Source organism: Marmota monax, unplaced genomic scaffold (genome assembly GCF_021218885.2).
Source record: "Marmota monax isolate L192 unplaced genomic scaffold, Marmota_monax_Labrador192_F-V1.1 WCK01_AAM20220418_F8-fsc00003, whole genome shotgun sequence".
Lineage (NCBI taxonomy): Eukaryota > Metazoa > Chordata > Mammalia > Rodentia > Sciuridae > Marmota > Marmota monax.
Genome location: NW_026694084.1, coordinates 3568666 through 3575131, shown reverse-complemented (window position 1 = coordinate 3575131; position 6466 = coordinate 3568666). Strand labels below are relative to the sequence as shown.

General features: G+C 39.0%; 2 pseudogenes; both read right to left on the bottom strand.

Annotated features, from left to right (window-relative positions):
* Nucleotides 1–2242: 2242 nt before the first annotated feature.
* LOC124107030 (small ribosomal subunit protein eS1-like) lies at nt 2243–3083 on the bottom strand (annotated as a pseudogene).
* Nucleotides 3084–3280: 197 nt separating this feature from the next.
* On the bottom strand, nt 3281–4736 carry LOC124107029 (eukaryotic translation initiation factor 1-like; annotated as a pseudogene).
* Nucleotides 4737–6466: the final 1730 nt, after the last annotated feature.

Genomic DNA, 6466 nt, shown 5'->3' with positions numbered 1-6466 from the left:
CACTTCAAACAGAAGAGATTTTTCTTTAACCTTGACACACATATTCATTTCTTTCCATGCTGCCAAAAATGATTTGTTTTCTCCCCAGATCTCCAATCATAATCAGCATCTACTTACTGCAGTGAGGTTCCTTTTCTTACTCCATCATACTGACATTTAATTTATTATCTCTCCCCCAAATACAATATGGTAAACACTTCAAGTCTTTTTTGAGTTTTTCAGAGGAGACTCTCATGACCTGCCAAATGGCTCCATCAGTTGCCAAGTGATGCTTCTGAGCCCTCCTCCCAACATTGTGTCTGGTTATGGAGACTGTTCCCTGTGTGTCTGGTGTGGATCAGCTGTAGCTTGAACCCTGTCTCTGGGCTGAGTTGGAAGGACCCACAAGCTTCTGACCTTTACCTTCCCAACAGGGTGATTTCAATGGCAAAGTGAGTGATAACGCTTCCAATACAAACAGCTTAGTCACCAATCAATGCACTCCTTCAGCAGGGAGAACACAGCAAATGTTTCCCCACAGCATTTTCTGCTGCACTGTGAGCCACCAAGCCCACTTAACCTTGGAGAAATTGTAGTGTGGAAATAAATTATCAAGATGTTGTCTTTCTTTAGTGTCCTAGTTGGCAGACTATTAGGTAACGAACTTTATACAGAAAGATAAGCCTGAAATTCATCTAAATCACCTGAAACGTATGTTTTGATCATTTATGTTTTTTTTCTTCTTCTTGTGGTGCTGGGGATTGAACCCAGGGCTTTGTGCATACAGACAAGCATTCTACCAACTGAGCTATATTCCCAGCCCTCATTTGTGTGCAAACATTTTTTTTTTTTAATCACCTAATGCTTCTCTAGTGTGGATAGTTATTCTTCTCTTTTTGGTAATTGTTGAGATCTCTGGGATGGATTCTGATAGGGTTAGTATCGCTGTTCATAATAACTTGTTAATAGCTCTAATAGCTGATAATGGTAATCCAGTCTATTCATTGACTGAATCAATAAAAAATTAAATTCAAGATGAAGTTATTACTGCATCTTTTCCTCACCACAAGTTTTGAAGCTTAAAAATTCACAGGCAATTTTTAAAAATAAATAGCATGTTGATATAAACATGTTTATATCAAGAGCTCATTCATTCAACGTTGTAGTTCAAAGTGTGTATTTTTCATATCTTGGGAAGTAAAATCAGGGCATGAGAAGCACACCATGTTCTTTGTGTATGGAAGACATCACAAGGCCCTTAAATCATTGGGCTGCTCCCAGCTGCTGTAGTTGAAGCAAACTCATCTGGTATCCACAGACTGTCAGCTGCCCAGCCTGTTCCAGCTCCAGATCCTTTTCTTCATTTTTTTTCCCCTTTCTAGGTTGTGATTCTGGAATCTTTGGTCTGAGATCCATTCTCCCTCCTCCCACACTGACCATAAGTAAAGTAACATGAAAAATTTTTTCACATTTTTTTGCAGAGTTTGGAAAATCCTTTACACTGTTGGAAAGAGTGGATGAATATTCTTTTGTAGTGATTTTTAGACTGTTTGATTTTATTTTATCTTGGCTCAAAATTTATCTGCCATCTTCAAATCCCCGTATGAGTTCAACTTCTGTGATAGAAGGAACATCATATAAAGATGAAAATTTTGCTAATCATTGTCCCCAGACCTCCAAAGGAACAGAGCCAACTGGTCTACCTTTATCAATCTTTCCTTTTTTCCTGCTGTTCTTTTAGAGGCAGTATTTATGAGGAAAAATAAAAATGAAGATATCCAGGGGATCCAAGAATGGTGAGTAGACCCTGGGCTGGATAGTCACCTTGAGTGACAGAGGATAGAACCCTTTAAATACCTTGTATAGTGGGAAGATGGCAGAATAGAAGTACCCATCATGTAACTCTGTAAGTGAGAAGAGTCAGGGCAATAAAGGGGAAGTTGTATTCCTCCTAGAGAAAGAGGAGACTCTGGAACCAACAAAGAAGTGACAGGAAACCATATCAGCATGGAGAAGGAGAAAGATAAATCAGAGAAAAGTACAAAGTGTTTGAAACTTCAGTCCCTGCTACCCTATTCATGGTGGAGTAGTGAACCATGGTAGGGAACTGACCCTGCAAGCATAAGGTAAGTGGGAGATGGCAGAAAACCTCAATGACAACAGCAAACTGGCAGACCTAACTGTGAGGCAAACCCATTGTTCTTACAAGCTTTCCCTCCCCATAAATAAGACTTTTTATTTGTCACTATTAAAATTCTAAATTTTAAATAGATTCTTGGACCGATGGTTCATGTCCATCAATGTGTTCAACTTAGTGCTTGTCATCTTATCCGTAGTAGCTTTTCTAGAACCATTATCTTTACCAAGAAGCTCCATGAGTTTTCCCATTTCCACCCTGGGTTTCTTCAGTATTTTTACTTTTCTAACAAAGACATCATAAAGAGGATAAATAGACTGGTGAACCTTTTCTATATCTTTCTCATTGCTGTCTGAATCAATTTATTGATCACTTCTTTCAAGTCAGTTTGGTACTTCTGGGGTCATGATTTCTGTTATCTCCTTCTGGATTAGGCAGACCAGTTGGTGCTGAGTATGAGAGGGCTTCTGCATTTGATTGTTGCATTTTAAAAAGTAAAACCAACAAAGAACAGATGCAGAAAATAGCCATCCATGGTCTTGACATCAATTTGAGCTTCAATCATGGTCTGCCACTCTTTTGACCATGAAACTCATTTTGTCACTGGTAAGATCCATGCATTGGAAGTTAGGCAGTTTTGCCCTGAACATCCTCAGTAATTAGCTTGAATTTTCTACATGCAATTTAATTATTCTGCAGATCAGCAAGACTTACTTCAAACATATGACCCTTGAGGCCATCAGATGCAATTTGGATTCCTTGAGTTCTTGTGGCTAATGTTTTCCCAGGATTTCTCATATTGAACATAGCTAGTGCTTTCACATTATACCAAACGTTCTTAGAAAATTTTCTGCTTGGCTTCCTTCTTGCCACCTTTTATAAGGTGCTTATTCTTGCCTACTGCCAAGGTGCTACTTAGAGAGGTGCTCCTCCTGCATAACAAACTAGTTTTAGAGAAGGGATTCATTATATCACTCAGCAGACTCTAAGGGTGCTATAACCAGGAGCCATCTTGAGAAGGGTCTTCTGTTAGGGACTAAACTGCCCTAGGAATCAGAAAACAGAACAATCAATTAAAACTCCCTAGGGACACCCCACTGCAGTGACTGAGGGAAGAGAGCCACATGAAATGGTTGAGATAGTAGTGGATAGAGAAAGTGTCTGTTACAACTCTGCAGATGGGTTAGAGAAGTGGGGAATGTGGGCTGTGATTGGAAGGGGATTGGAGGGCTCAGGGGTCTGTGACCCGGACTTCTGTGATAAAGAGCAAGACCAATCATATGAGGTTTAGTGGGGATGGGGGGCAGGTCTAACAGCACTTAGACTGAACCTGGCAAATCAAAAATTAAAAAAAAAAAAAAAAGGAAACTGGCAAATCATTTAGCTTACCCCTACACCCTGACCCTGCCTGTGTCCCTGTTATCCAGTGCAGAATTTAGCAGTGTGATTTCTTACCCCACTGACAATTGCATTCCAGGATACTCCTGACTTTGATGTTTGCCATTCACCCGGCTCACAGACTGAGGGCTTCTGGGGCAAGTGTGTACCCACCTGGCCGGTCCATAGACTCCTGAAGCTCAGTCCACACACTAAGATTCTCAGTGCCTCTGACTTTTAACAGGCTCCTGAGTGTGCATACAAAAGATGTCAGGAGTGAATACAGTTGTTCTGTTGCCAATATTATCTTAATCTGCCTGGTGAGACACATGGGACAGGGTGTGCCTACATACCATCTGGATCCATTTGGTTGAAGTTGAGAGGAATCACAACCAGCTTCTGCTGTGACCCATTGTCTTCCTACTATGCCTGGAAGACTCCCAAATTAGAAGACCCAAGTATCTCAGGTAGGAGGAATTTTTGACCCATTTTTTCTTTCTTATATTATTCTTTCTTTCTGTCTTCCTTCCTTTTTCTATAAATTCTTTAACTGGATCCAAGCATTATTAATCCAGTAAACCATCAAAACTTTAAGATGAATAAAGGAGAAACAAGTGAACATAGATTATTCAAAGCAATCAGAAGAAAAACAACAAAATGACAGGTACTAGTTCATGTCTTTAAATAAAAATTCTGACTATGATGTTCTTAATTATCAAATTAAAAGATGCAGTCTAGCTGATTGGATTAAAAAACAAGACCCAACTGTTTGTTGCCTGCAGGAAACTCACCTTATCAGCAAAGACATACACAGACTGCAAGTAAAAGGTTAGAAAATGTTATTCTAAGCAATTGGAATAATAACAGGAAATTCTCACAATTTCAGTGAGCCATGAGCATTTAAACCCCACAAACCTTCAACTGATCATCTGGAGTCAGTCCAGTCTTTACCAAGAACTGGCTTGTGTTTTTGTGCTGATCACCCAGTAGCTGAATTGCTTCTCAATATTCTGGATGCTTAATTATTCTACCATTGCAGGCAAATTTCTTCTTAAACGCCTTCACTAGTTTCTTTTTTATGGTATCATCAGCAATCCCTTGGATAGTAGTAGGGGGTCTTCCTGACGTTTCTCTGTTGATTTCTTATATGGATACAATCCTCAGTATCAGCAGGAAGCAGGTTACCACCCTTACTTGAATCAGTAAAGAGGTAGAAAGAGTGGAGGTCCTGGATAGTGGACATACCATACGATTCCTTTGCTTGGGCGGAAATGGCCTATGGAAGGCAGTTGTGGAAGAAGGAGTGAGAAGGGAGTTCATCAGGAGGTTGCTGAGTCCTCATAGGCAGCTCTGTGACTTGGATCAAAATTCTTAATATAAGACTTGAAACTTTGAACCTACTAGAGGAAACGGAGGAACCCCTTCAAGATATTGGCACCAGGCAGTGATTTCCTCGACAGGCCTCGAATACCCCTGGAAATAAATGGAAGAATTGACAAATGGGATTACATCAAATTGAAAGGCTTCTGCAGAGCAAAGGAAACAATCATGGAGTGAAGAGTCCATCTACAGGATAGGAGAAAATTCTTGCTAGCTATTTGTCTGACAGAGGATTGATATCCAGGATATATAGAAAAGTCAAAAAACTTAACAGAAGAACCAGTAACCCAATCAACAAACAGACAAAAGACCCGAACAGGTAATTCTCAAAAGAAGTACAAATGACCAATACAAATATGAAGAAATACTCAACATTTTTAGCCATCAGGGAAATGCAAATCAAAAACTTCATTGAGACTCCAACTCAGCCTAGACAGAATGGCTGTTATCAAAACCAACAAAAACAAGACATAATTAGAAAAAATCCCAAAGAATAACAAATGTTGGGGAGAATTTGGAGAGGAAGGAACACTTAGGCACTGCTGATGGGAATGTAAATTGGTATAATCATTATGGAAAACAGTATGTGGAAGTTTCTTAAGAAACTAAAAATATAGAGCTATCATATGATCTAGCTATACTACTCCTGGGTATATACCCAAAGGAAATGAAGTCAGCATACAAAATAGTTCTCTGCATACCTATGTTCATTGTGGCACTATTCACAATACCCAAATTACGGAATTAGCTTCAGTGTCAGTCAATAGATGAATGGATAAAGAAAATGGAAAATGTGATATATAGACACAACAGAGTTTTATTCAGCTATAAAGAAAAATAAAGTCATGTCATTTGTAGGAAAATAGATTTGGAGGTCAGCATGTGAAGCAAAATAAGTTAGACAAGTATCATATGTTTTCTCTCATATGTGGAAACTAAAAATCAAAAACAAAACCCCCCAAACCCCAAAATGATGTCCTGAAAGTAGAAGAGGGGTTATTAGGGAAGGGAAAGGAACTGGGATGGAGGGAGTAAGAGAAAGGAGAGGGAAAAGGAGGGAAATAGAGAGTGTGGATATGATCAGAGCATGATATATGAGTATATGTCATAGTCAAACCCATTAATTCATACAATTAATATACATTAATAATGATAATAAAAATAAGCACCTTGCTTAATAAGATAAAATTATGCTAAAAGAGCATGTTTCCCAAACACTTTGGTTTAGAGATAATAAAAATCTCTAACATAACTGAAATGATGTTTCCCATGTTTTAGAGTAAAAATTGCCAACATTGACCTAGGTACCTGAGGTCAATGTTCAGTGCCAGCATCTTTTGGGGGAAGGAAAGTCTTTAGGTTCTGCAGTTAATAGGTCCTCAAAGCAGTTAAAAACACAATTTTTGCTTTATTCTCCAGGCCAGAACCAGACCAATTAGAAATCAGGTCCCTTCTGTCTTAATTGCTTTGCAGCATCAAAATATGGATGCTCATAAAATTGCTCATCTTTAGGTTGTTTTCCAGTGTGTTAAGTGCTAACCATCTGATATTTGCGCTACATGGGATTAGAGAGAGAAATATCAGTGGGGACAG